The sequence below is a fragment of the Aulonocara stuartgranti genome, assembly GCF_965226115.1.
Source record: "Aulonocara stuartgranti genome assembly, chromosome: 22".
NCBI lineage: Eukaryota > Metazoa > Chordata > Actinopteri > Cichliformes > Cichlidae > Aulonocara > Aulonocara stuartgranti.
In genome coordinates, this window is record NC_138957.1 from 35,018,262 (window position 1) to 35,031,961 (window position 13,700).

At 39.6% G+C, this 13,700-nt stretch overlaps 1 long non-coding RNA gene across 1 annotated transcript; it reads left to right on the forward strand.

The window, feature by feature from the left end:
- The first annotated feature begins 1,784 nt into the window (after positions 1–1,784).
- Positions 1,785–13,103, forward strand: LOC309699566. The gene is made up of 2 exons (XR_014274389.1): positions 1,785–2,344; positions 12,635–13,103. It is a non-coding gene; the product is annotated as an uncharacterized lncRNA (long non-coding RNA).
- The last annotated feature ends 597 nt before the right edge of the window (positions 13,104–13,700 follow it).

A 13,700-nucleotide genomic window follows, 5' to 3' on the forward strand; every position in this document is an offset into this window, starting at 1 on the left:
TTGTAAAACTTACTTTAGATTTTTAGAAAACTCACTCAGTTAAACACACTTTCAGTGATTCACAATGATGTACAATGCTGACCACAGGATGCAAAAGTTAAACCTGACCACAGCTCAGAATCATTCATCTCTGTTTTAACTTCACATTTGTATATGTTTTGTAGAATAACAGGACAACCTGTGACACTGGACAGACTTGAGTTTCATGCCCTGAACAGGTTTTGTGATGTAGTGTGTAATAACTGCTCCTTATCGTTTGTAACCTGTGTGTGGGAGTACACACAAAATAGTTTTTTGATGCAGTTTGAAGTTTAGTGAATGTAGGTTAAAAGTACATTTTAATGTTTAGAGTAGTGCTGTTAGCGTTAATTTTGTTAAAATGACGTTGAAGCCACAACTGCATTAACACCACAAATCTCTCTTAGCGAGTTAACGCAGATCGCCCCATTAGCGCAGTTAGATCGTTAGCGTGTTAGCGGCGTGCAGCCCCATGCACAGAGAAGGGCTGCAGCCACTGGGGAGCGCCATATTGCGACCTCCACACTAACCGGAAGCATGTGACCTCCACACTAACCGGAAACACGTGATCTCTACAGTAGGCGGAAATGCGTTCCTGCATGGATCATCGTCTGTGGAAACCTTGCAAGTGGATTGTAAAGGTTGGGACAGAGTCTGTCATGTATAAATTTGCCGTTAATAATTATATAATTCTAGGAATCATCTAGTTTGCTTACACTGATTATGTTGGCACTTTGTTAGCGTACAACAACGGTCAGACCCCCGAGTATCTAAACTTGAAATGTGTGTACTTTTGACACCTCTGGTTAGCTTTTAGTGGTCAGTTTCAAACGTATTAGATTTTTGCTTGTTATTGAACAAATTCACTTCACTACTTTTCACTATCTGACATCAGTGCACATTGTTCCCTTTACTGCATATTGCACTTTATTTATGTCTCTCATTCCACCTGCATCAACATTGTAGCGTTTGTCACAAAGACAAACTTACATTCTGCTCTGTTTTTTATTGCCCAGATGTTAGTTAGCCTTTGTTAAATTGTCTGTTATATGTCAATAGATACGTATGTCACTAATAAAAGTGTCTGGTAAATTATGTTTTTGTAAAGAATTTTCTCCCAAATCTCTTACATGCTAACTGTAACGTGTTATTTCTGCTAAAACCTGAACTTAAATGTGTATATGGTGTTTATCTGTTTTTCTCTCTGTTTATTCTGCCTCCAAGCCAGAATTGCAGGGTTAGGGTTTTTTTTGTCCTTGCTACATTTGGAGCGCTTAGGCCTAATAAATTATTGTTAAACCATCTGCTGTCTCTGCTCTGGGTTTCTGCGCCTGAGTTCAGTTCAGTACAGACCACTCGGTCCCGTGGCAGTAACAGCATTGTTTATACTTCTTACTTCAAAGTAAAAAGCTTACAGTTGCTATTAACATTAATGTATTACCCTGTAATCAATAATATTTTTATACATTTTATGCATTAACCCTCTGGGCTCTATCCTGGCCATTTGTGGCCACTTCACTTTTCTTTTGACTACTACACTGCAGTGGACCAAAAGAATGGTGCAGGTTTGATCTTAATGTGGTTATGGCGTTAACGTCATTTTAACAAGATTAACGCTGACAGCACTATTTTAGATTTTTTCAAACTCTAAAATACACAATATATCACAGCCATAACCTTTTGGTTACTGAGGACCAAAACTGGATAAAAACTCTAAAATAAATGCAAATTACATTTTTGGAAAATTGTTTTAATGTGTTTCATTCATTTTTATTTCATAATTATAATAATAATATGTCATGAAATTATGATTTAAAGAATTCATATTGGTGAGTTTGTTTGTTTCAGAGTCAGAGAGCCGTGTCTCTCTACAGTCAGAGGTTTTTGTACGGCGCCTCAATGAGTTTGTATCACTGTGGTACACGTTTGGTGGAGGAACCAGACTGGATGTTGGAAGTAAGTCAAACTTAAACCGCTTTTACTTTAACAGATTTCTTTCTTGCAATTATCTTGACTTTTCTGTTCAGTGTGCCAGAAAAAAACTCGGTAAAATATTTTTTCCATCAATTTTCATGACGAAACAAAGTTAGCTTCAGAATAAATGTTAAAATGAATATTAACAAATGGTATAAAACATCAGAGTGGACTTGAGGATATTTTACATATACATACATCTGGTTAAGTCTTGAGAGCTTTTAGTTTTAATCCAGTCTGTCAGAGTCAGAGAGCCGTGTCTCTCTACAGTCAGAGGTTTTTGTACGGCGCCTCAATGAGTTTGTATCACTGTGGTACACGTTCGGTGGAGGAACCAGACTGGATGTTGGAAGTAAGTCAAAAACAAAGTTACTTCTATGCCCTTTTTCTCTTTAATTTAATTTTCTTTTCTTTAATTTCATTTAATATGAAAGGCTAGGAAACTTTTTGTGTAACTGATTAATTATTTTATTCATAAATTTTGTCCTAAGAAACAAAGTCAGCTTTGGAAATGAATATTCAGACACTCGGGACAATTTACAATGAAAATCTGGGATGTTTCATAGTATTAATTATTATTTGTAGTTCTGATGATAAAGTTGTATTTTGAGGGCTTGTAGGTTTAGTTCAGTCTGACAGTCAGAGAGCCGCGTCTCTCTACAGTCAGAGGTTTTTGTACGGCGCCTCAATGAGTTTGTATCACTGTGGTGGACTTTTGGTGGAGGAACCAGACTGGATGTTGGAAGTAAGTTAATTAAACTGTGTTTATTATTAAATATTCCCATATGGAAAAGAAATAGTAAAAACTTGTATGTGATTACTCATGAAAGTGGCCACTTTCATGAGTAAATCATATAAGGCTTACATGATTTACTCATGAAAGTGGCCACTTTCTCATTACTTTCATACATTGTTTTAGTAAGTATCCAAAACATACAAGTTTCATTATATAATTTTTCAAGGGATCTTATATCTGTTTTCACTCTTATATGCTTTTCATACAAGTTTCACACAAGACAGATACAAACTTTATAAGATTTATATATATATCTTTTCCATATGGGTTGTATCATTTTATTTAATAATTATTTGTTAGACTGCTTAGATGAGACAAAAGTATTTTTTTTATTTAAAATAATTTAGTTTTTGATGTTTGTCCTTTTTACTGGACTAATTCAGATGAGCTCTGCGAGTTTCTCTTGTTTAATCTACATTTCTGTCACAGTAAAATGTAGACAAGAGTAAACTTCATCATCTTATGATTAGTTTGTAAATTTCATCCACATCAGCTGCTGTTTGGATGAGTTAAAGTTTGCTTTCTGATGTTTTTATCGTGTCCGATGTTTCATATTTAGTTTGAAATCATGTGAGCTGTTCAATAACATTTCAAATCTATATGAATGAGTAGCTGCTCTGTGCTTGTGTCCACTCATTTCTTCAGTCGTCCATGATTTAGACTTCTAATCATTTTAAAGCCAAACTTCTGCTGTAAATGTTTCCACATCTGCTTCTTTTATTTCCAGTGTAGTTTGAACATATTTCAGCTCAAACTGTGTGATGATTCTCTCTGTGCTGATATGCATGAGAGGTTTCTGAAAGGGAAGTGAAACAATGTGTGAGTGAATGACTGGTGGAGCAGAAAAAACACCTGACAGAAACTTCTTAACGGAGAAAATCAAATTGTGGTTCCTGTCCTCTAAGCTGATTGGTGTTTCCTAGGTGATGCCCGCCCCGCCCTGAAGGTGCTGGGTCCCTCCAACAAGGAGCTGGAGCAGGGGAAGGCCACGCTCATGTGTGTGGCCAACAAGGGCTTCCCCTCAGACTGGAGTCTGTCCTGGAAGACGAGCGACAGCAGTGGCAGCAGCAGCATCAGAGGGGAGGAGAGCAGGACTCCTGGAGTGCTGCAGAATGACGGCCTCTACAGCTGGAGCAGCACCCTGACGCTCACTGCAGACCAGTGGGGGAAGGTGGGCTCTGTGACCTGTGAGGCCACCCAGGGCTCCCACACTCCGGTCTCAGAGATACTGAGGAGAGACCAGTGTTCCCAGTCCTGATGTCAATCACTGAGTCTTTGATGTTGATTTTCTTCTGTCTCTTTGTTTCTTTGTGTTTGCAGATTTAAAAAATAAACTCATTAAACAGTCATATTTCCATCTCATAATGACAACAATCAGAGCAACAATCTCCTCTAGTTTCATCCTTTTGTGTCTGTTGTAAAGCTGATATTTCAAACTCTTAAAAGAATAAAAACGTACCGAGAAAACATGTTCTTTGACTCTGTGAGTTTAATAAATGCACATTAAAAAATTAAGATTTTGTAATATTTGTAAAACCAGACCAAAATAAAAATGTAAACAGACACATCAAGTGTAATGTGCAGTGAAAATGGTTAAATATATTTTTTAATCCACATATTAAATATTTCTCTATAAGCTGTTGAGGTCATGTCAACCATAGATTATCTGTGTGCTCTTCATAATTTCTAGTCTCAAAGCTGTTTTATGATCTACATTTTAATCTGATCTAAAACCTAATAAGTAAAATTAAAGAGCAGGGTGTCATCTGTATGTTTAAACAGAGATCATTTAAATCAAGTTTAAGTGAAGATTTACTGAAGTTTGATTAATGAACTATTTGACAGTGAAACTGTGATGAAGCACCAAAGCAGAGAAGAGTCTAGAAGCTGGTGGTGGCAGAGGTGAAGCAGGTGGAGACTTAGCTGAGGATCTCTAATTGTCAGGATGAGGTGGAGATCAGGAGTCTGAGAGTTAAAGCACACAAAACAGAGGCTGAGTAACTCACAGAAGGCAGCGAGACAATAACTGGACTCAAATAATGACGACAGAATTGAGCTTGAAGTGGACACGATGTTAAGAACAGACTAACAGAACAAACACAGGAATGCAGGCAGATGAGAGACTACAGGTCTGCTTTAGTCAACTTATATAGAAGTTAATCTCTTCTAGTGTTCACAGCAAAATGAGAGAAACTCACTTCACTAAACCTCTTAACACAAGACAAAGACCACGGTCTGTCAGGATGATGATCACATCTTATTTTCATTGGTTTCAGATTTTTGTACGACTTTATATTAATGTCACACTTTTAAGCATTAGTAAGATATTATTTTAAAGAGAAACTTTTTATTTCTTTGTTCTGTCTACATTAATACTTTGGAAACTGACTAAATAACTTTAGGTTTTTACAACAGTAACAGTGATTCATTTGTGCTGGAAATATCCAAATGAGGCTAAATCTTCACTGAACACATCCCCTACAAACACTGTTATAACAGCCTGCTTGATTTGTTAATCAGCAGAATATCAGAATATCATAGACACTAGTTGTGATGTGACTACAATGATTTTCTGGATTTGTGTGATGAAGGACTGCAGCTGAGCTCCACAGAAGGATCAGTTTAATATTTAACAGCTTACAAATAGAAAAGAGCTGCTCATCAGTGCAGAAACACTGACAACAGTATTTGTATTTCTAATGACAGCTTGTTATATTTTACAACTTGGATTAATATAAAAATCTTTAATGAGCAAAAACAACATTTTTTTTCTTTGTGGACCTTCCAGCTACGTCTTTTCATCTGAACTTATTGTTATAAATGTAGAAACTAAGAATGAGTCAGACTGATGGGCTGCAGAGAACATCAGTCATCTAAAAATAATGTTAATGTGTTAAACATCCAGAGCCAGTGTTGTGTCTGTATTCTGTGACTCATTAAACATTTATGTTTTTATTCGGGGACACCACTTCATTTCTTTTTCATGTTACTAACAACGTATTCAATAAGTTTATGAATGTTAAACTGTGAGTGCACACAAATGAACTTCCACAGTAAATATTAAAGTAATCGTTCCTCCCAGTCTTGTAGTTTGTTCTGCAGCTGTTGCTTCAGATCAGTTCCTCTTCAGCTGAGAGGTTTTTGTACGACAGATTTTCACTGTGTAAACAGAGTGTTTGTTTTTGAGCCTCAAATTTATGTTTAGATTATTTAAATTAAACTTTATTTTTATGTTGAGATGTATGATATTTATTGATTTTATTTTCATATATTTTAACATAAAGGTCTTATTTTACTGATAACTGTTAAAATTTAACAAATCATAGATGATATTATGGTGGTTCTAGTATGGAATGGAGGTCAAAGGTCACAATGAGTTTTCTCTATAACTATTCGACTTGTTGAACATGTTGACTGATTTTTACTTAATTTTTAGGGAAAAGAAAAAAAGAAACTATTTTTAGATTGGAAGCAAATGTGTGTGTGTGTGTGTGTGTGTGTGTGTGTCCTCAGTGAACTGTATCAGTCTCTGCAGTATCTTCCAGCTGCAGCAGTCACTTCAGTTTCTGTTCAGTCTGACTGAGGGAGGTTTTTGTACGACTGTTTTTCACTGTGTGAACACATCCTGACTGTTAGGATAGTGAAAACTCTGACAGTAATAAACTGCTGCATCTTCAGCCTGGACTCCACTGATGGTCAGAGTGAAGTCAGAGTTTGATCCACTGCCTGTAAAACGAGCTGGAATCCCTGATTGTCGAGTGCTAGCATAGTAAATGAGCAGTTTAGGAACTCCTCCATATTTCTGTTGGTACCAGGCTAAATAGTGGTTGTTGCTATAAACATAAACATCCTGACTGGTCGTACACTTGATGGTCACAGTTGCTCCCACAGCAGAGCTCACTGCTCCAGGCTGAGTCACTGTAATCTGTCCTCTGGACTCTGAGGACACAGAGACAAAAACATAAAGCAGCTTCATGGTTTTGTGGGCTTCATTTCAGAGGGACAGATGTTGATAGAGGAGAGGAGTTTGATTCTCTGGACTTTACCTGTGAAGCAGCAGCAGAGGAGAGTCCAGATGAGGACGCAGATCAAAGTCATGTTTTTGATGAGGAGGATTTCTGTGGCTTCTGTTGTGATGAAGGACAGCTGTCAGTCATCCAGTGTTCAACTCTCAGGACTATAAACTCTCCCAGAGCACTGGAGCATGGTGCTGCTGATGCAAAGTGCCTCTCTATGGAAATCATCTGACTGACTCCAGCAGGGAGTTGGGTGGATCTGATGATGTTGTTTTCCAACATATTTGGAGTTTTAGTGGATCAAAATCTTGTCTCTGGCATTGATACACAGATAACAGATTAAAAAACCTAACCCTAAGATGCAGTATAAGGATCTATTTTTTAGCTGCGGGGAGCTTTATTTCTTCACTGGTTTAGGAGCTGTAGAAATAATAGATTGTTTATTAGGTATTGAGGTCATAGGGAATGCAGTTTATTAGTGGGTGTCGTAGTAGGATTTTGTTGTAGGATGTAGGAATACAAAATAGAAAATAGTCCTGGAAGGGAAACAAAGAACTGGGGTGCAGGGCAGTGGGGCATTTAACCCCCACCCCCAGGACAGTAGCAAGAGTTACTGAGGGTGAGGGGTAATGGTCAATGGACATTACCTTAAAAGGAGATGGGGGTCAGGGTGGCACACCTGGCCACTGTACCAGTGTTTTACAATGCAATGCAATACAACTTTATTTGTATAGCACGTTTAAAAGACCAGCGGTACACCAAAGTGCTTTACAATAAAAACAGGAAAATTAAGATATGATTAAATAAAAGACTATTAACAAAGTACCACATATGTCATCAGGTTAAGGGCACTAATTATACAGCAATAAAAGGGGATATAAGAACAAAGTTACTAAGAACAGATATAGCTAAAAGATAAAGTACATAAATAAGAAATTGAACCAAATATAAAACAGGGATGCTAACGAGATGGAAAAGCTTTGTTGAATAAATGAGTTTTTAAATGGGATTTAAAAGATAAAACGGAGTCTGACGCACGGATAGCGATAGGAAGGTTGTTCCACAGATTCGGTGCAACCAGGGCAAAAGCACGGTCACCCCTAGATTTAAGTCTAGATCTAGGCTGGAGGAGTAATTGGGCTGAAGACCCGAGGGCTCGTCCAGGGACATATAGACTAAGAAGATCGACAAGATAACGAGGGGCTAAATTATTTATAATTTTAAAGGTGAGCAACAATATTTTAAATTCAATGCGATATTTTATGGGTAACCAGTGCAACTCAATAAGAACTGGGGTGATAGAGGCATGCTTTCTAGTGCCAGTCAGGAGGCGAGCCGCAGCATTCTGGACAAGCTGAAGTCTGTGAAGGAGAGCGGAGTGAAGACCAAAGTAGAGGGAATTACAGTAATCCAATCTAGAAGTCACAAAAGCATGAATGAGCTTTACAAGATCTTTATGAGGGACATAGTGGTTAGCCTTAGCAATAAGGTGCAGTTGGTAAAAGCTAGATTTGATTACTGAAGACACTTGTTTGTTGAATTTGAAAGAGCTATCCAGCAGGACACCTAGGTCACTAACTGAGTCAGAGAAAGACGTGGCAAAGGAACCAAAGGCATGAGCTGATAGGCCCCAAGGGATATGGTTGCCAAGCACCACAATCGCCTTTTTCTTTTCATTCAGGATAAGGGAATTGTCACGAGAGGGGCGTGGCCATGATTTTTGTTTGAGGCACCATGTTTCTGGGCCAAACAAAGCGCTAACGAAAGAGGAGCGAAAGCACTCGGATAACACCAGCTATGGTTTGTACTTGCTGTGAGGTCATTGTAATGTTAGATCGCACGACCGGCAAGGGAATAAGCTTGAAAATGGTTTATCTTTTCATTCTTTCCCCACCTGGAAGCAACATGAGGTAGCTCATGTATCAGATGTTACCAAAAGAAGGCGTCTAGCCTGGATAGCAGCTGTGAGATGAGCTGATATGCAGTTCTCTTCCATCTCCAAATATCCGTAGGTGTGCTCCAGACATTTTCATTCCGGTAAGTTCTAAATATGTTCATATTGTTTTTCTTGTGACATTACCAATTAGTTTGATGTGTCACATGGCCCTCTTCCTATTGAAAAAACAAAAGTTGTATCCAAGATGGCCGACTTCTAAATGGCCACCATGGTCACCACCCATCTTGAGGAGTTTGCCCCCTCACATATACTAATGTGCCACAAACAGGACTTTAATATCACCAACCATTCCCATGTTATTACGGTGTATCCATATAAATGGCCCACCCTCTACTTTATCATAAATGTAACAAAGTGTTTAGAAAGTTAGCACATACATGTAATTTTTCTTTTTTTTTATGTGTCCATCTATAGAACGCTGCATGTTATATTCTAAATCTTCCTGTTCTCTTTCAGAAACCCATCCATCCATCCATCCATCCATCTTCATCCGCTTTATCCGGGGCCGGGTCGCGGGGGCAGCAGCCTAAGCAAAGAGGCCCAGACCTCCCTCTCCCCCAGCCACCTCCTCCAGCTTATCCGGGGGAATACCAAGGCGTTCCCAGGCCAGCCGAGAGATATAATCTCTCCAGCGTGTCCTGGGTCTGCCCCGGGGCCTCCTCCCGGTGGGACATGCCTGGAACACCTCACCCAGGAGGTGCCCAGGGGGCATCCTTGTCAGATGCCCGAACCACCTCAGCTGGCTCCTTTTGATGTGGAGCAGCAGCTGCTCTACTCTGAGCCCCTCCCGGATGGCCGAACTTCTCACCCTATCTCTAAGGGAGAGGCCAGCCACCCTTCGGAGGAAGCTCATTTCTGCCGCTTGTATCCGCGATCTCGTTCTTTCGGTCACTACCCACAGCTCGTGGCCATAGGTGAGGGTAGGGACGTAGATCGACCGGTAAATTGAGAGCTTCGCTTTTACACTCAGCTCCCTCTTCACCACGACGGACCGCTGCAGGCGGGTTTTCAGAAACCCGCCTGCAGAAAATGAACCTAAAGCATGTAATGCAAGGATGTAATCACTTTCAAGATGGAGAAAGCATAAAGTTTGACTTTAAGTGACAATCATGGACACCTAATATGATAAGGAGATTCTGCAGGTCATTAATCAATGTATAAAACTATAATAAAATCTATTTTTAGTGACACAGGACTCAAACACGGAAGCAAGATGTATAATTAGAATTATTTATAATAAATATGAATAAATCATTGGAATTTCTTTAACCATAAAGAATAACCAAATCCTTCAGGACAATGTCTATCAATGCACTGAACTCACTATGTTATCAATCTAACAGCCTCCACATGTTCTCACTTTAATTTCCCCCTCATGAATGAATTTATGCTTGCACTAATTCGAATGTTTGGGGGAAAATCAAACGCATTTTACTCGCAGTACTCGAGCTGACTTACCTTTGAATGACGACATACTCACAAATCTTGTACCCAATCTTTGGTGATTTAGATGTGTCCTTCCAGAGATTTATAATTGCGAAACTGGTTCACCTTGTACACGCTGACTCCACAGACAAGGTACGAAAATATGTCAAGCTACGTCAATAGCGATTGGTCTTCAGGGTTTCTACTCCACGGCCGTATTTCATACTGCTCCACATTTCCAATGCACGCTATTTTCTGCAAGTACCGTCTCTTTGCATCTGTAAAATACGTAAAAAAGACGTAAAATACGTCCCCACATGACTCTGTTTACGCTGAGCAATTATTGTGAGTGCGCACGCACTGCGACACATATGACTATGAAAGTCGGAAGAGGAAGTATTTTCTTGCAAGTTACACATCCAAATGATATAGTTTCTTTTTCCTGTTAATGATAAACTATCAATTTTCCACAAATTACTAAAATATCAATATTTTAATAAGTGAATCTATTCTAGAACATAAATAACTGGTATCAGAGGATTGGATATTTCAATATTGATCCGCACACCAATAGTAAAAATTGCACAGTCTGACCTTTCTTTCAGAACATTTCTGGGAGGTCTGCTCCTGGAAAGTCTTGAATGTTTTCCACTCAGAAACACAACTTCTGATATTTTACTTGTTAGATTATGTTAAGAAACACCGCAATGATCCAGATCATCAGACAACCCAAACTTCTGTGTTTATTGAGCTGCTCACACTTGCTGGTGATACAAAATGCATTTGAATAAAAGCATTGGGCAGCTACTTACTTTCTCAATTCCTTTAGAAGTGTCACGGTTAGGTGGTCCTCACCGATTACCTTGCCATTTTTTGGGGGTGTTTGTGTGTACTGCGTCGTGTTCTCCTCTCCATCTTGTGCATGTGTTTTGCTGCGGAGACATGTACCTCCGGAAGCGGTGGCACGGCATGGCAGCTGACCGGAGGGGAGGGTCCGGAGCTGGAAGCGTCGCACCTGTACGTAATTATTTCGCCGGCTACAACTGATCTGAAGCAGCCCTATTTAACGGTGCAGTCGAGTCACAACCAACGCTGGAACGTTGAACTAAACCGGGATTCAGAGATCGGAGGAGGAGCCGGCACAAGGAGCGGTAGTCATATTTGGAAATTTATATGTGAAAGGTTATTACAGTGAATAATTGAGAGTGGGGTAGTTCACAGTATGAATGATTATTTCTAGTTTCCATGTAAAGTTTTATTTTGAGGGCTTGTAGATTTAGTTCAGTCTGACAGAGTCAGAGAGCCGTGTCTCTCTACAGTCAGAGGTTTTTGTACGGCGGCTCAATGAGTTTGTATCACTGTGGTGGACTTTTGGTGGAGGAACCAGACTGGATGTTGGAAGTAAGTTAATTAAACTGCTTTTATTATGAAATTTGAAAAAGGTGGATCTTAAAATTAGTCTTAGAGAGCTTGAAAGATTAATTTTTAATTTTTTATGACAATTTTAACATTTGTTATTCTGCTGTTATATGATGGAAGGTGTCAGGGTTCCTGGGTCGGTGACCCAGTATTTTCAGTTCACGTTCACTGTTTATCTTCTGCCTGTTCCACTTCCTGTTTTATTGTGTTAGCCTTGGTCCATGTGCATTATGTTCCGTCCTCTTCCCGTTTATCATTAGTTCATTATGTTCAGCTGTGTACTCACCAGGTTCTAATCTCCCATCACTCAGCCTGTGTATTTATGTCCCTCAGTTCAACCAGTCCAATGTCGTGTCATTGATGTTATTGTGATGTTGTCTCTCCGTCTGTATGTTCAGTTAGTCAGTCAGTGCTTCAGTCAGTCGTCCAGCCAGCCATTTTCTCCCTTTGTTCTGTTCATCCACTCCTTATAATAAATCGTCACCTACCTGCGAGTCCTGCGTTTGGGTTCCTTCTTCCTCGCCTCCACCCAACCGCTGACAGAAGGTGACTCAGAGCAGATGGTTTTTTTGTCTACATTTCTGTCACAGAGAAAGGAAATTTTTATCTGGAACCAATATTAAACTTCATTATCCACCGATTAGTTTCTAAACTTTCCAAATAATAACTCTTATTTGAAAAGGGGATTAGAAAATGTGTAAAATCCAAAGTGTTATTGTGTCAGATGGGCCTTTGAATCGAAAATGCTTAATGATTGATATCTAATCGTCTATGATTCAGACTTTACATGGTTTTAAAGAAAAACTTGTTTCCACATCTGCTTTTATTTCCAGTGTAGTTTGAACACATTTCAGCTCAAACTGTGTGATGATTCTCTCTGTGCTGATATGCATGAGAGGTTTCTTAAAGGGAAGTGAAACAATTTGTGAGTGAGTAACTGGTGGAGCAGAAAAAACACCTGACAGAAACTTCTTAACGGAGACAAACAACTTGTGGTTCCTGTCCTCTAATCTGATTGGTGTTTCCTAGATGACACCCGTCCCACTCTGACAGTGCTGCCCCCCTCCGTTAAGGAGCTGGAGCAGGGGAAGGCCACATTAACATGTCTGGCCAACAAGGGCTTCCCCTCAGACTGGACTCTGTCCTGGAAGGTGGATGGAAGAAGCAGCAGTGACGGGGAGGAGAGCAGGAGCCCTGGTGTGCTGCAGAATGACGCCCTGTATAGTTGGAGCAGCACCCTGAGGCTCCCTGCAGACCGCTGGATGAAGGTGGGCTCTGTGACCTGTGAGGCCACCAAGGACTCCCAACCTCTGGTCTCAAAGATACTGAGCAGAGATCAGTGTTCACATTTGTGACCTGACTCACTGAGACTCTGCTGCTGCCCTCAGTCTGTTCTCTCTCTGTCTCTGTTTCACTCTGATTTCAAATCTCATGTTTTACTGCTTGTAGTATTGTAATGATTAAAAAAAAAAAACAATAAAAAATCTTCAAATGGTGATTTTCATGTGTTTCAATTTAACTGTTGTTCTGTCTGAAAACCATCCTGAGGTTTCAGTAAGGATGTTTCCACAGATCAGCACATCTGTCTCTGACACACATTTATGACACTCACATGTGCTCTTTCACTTTACATCAAATTCTTGTTAATTCGGTTATTTATAAAAAGTGACGAATAACAGAGAACAATGAATTGCATCCACCAGCTTCACCCAGGTATGAGTAGTTTCTTTGTTGTAGTTTCCATCATGTATGACTGTGACGGCTTCCTCTGTTGGGTTTAACAGAAACAGTAAAAGATCAGAATGAGTTTCTGTAACCTGTATTTGACTAGTGATGACACACTTCCTCGCTTTCTTCAGTCAAATCAAGACTTTGGAAAAGATGAAACTAAACAGGAGATATAAACAGACTCTCACTAACTTACAGAGTCACCAGTGAGTGGCTCTGAAAGGCCTGGACAGCCACTGATCAACACTGGCCTCTTAACAGCTGTGAGCAGAGAGGCAGGACACATATGCAAACACACAGAGTCAGTCAGCTGCAGCTGTTTACAGCTCAGAGCTGAGAACATCACAATATTTACATTATTTACAAC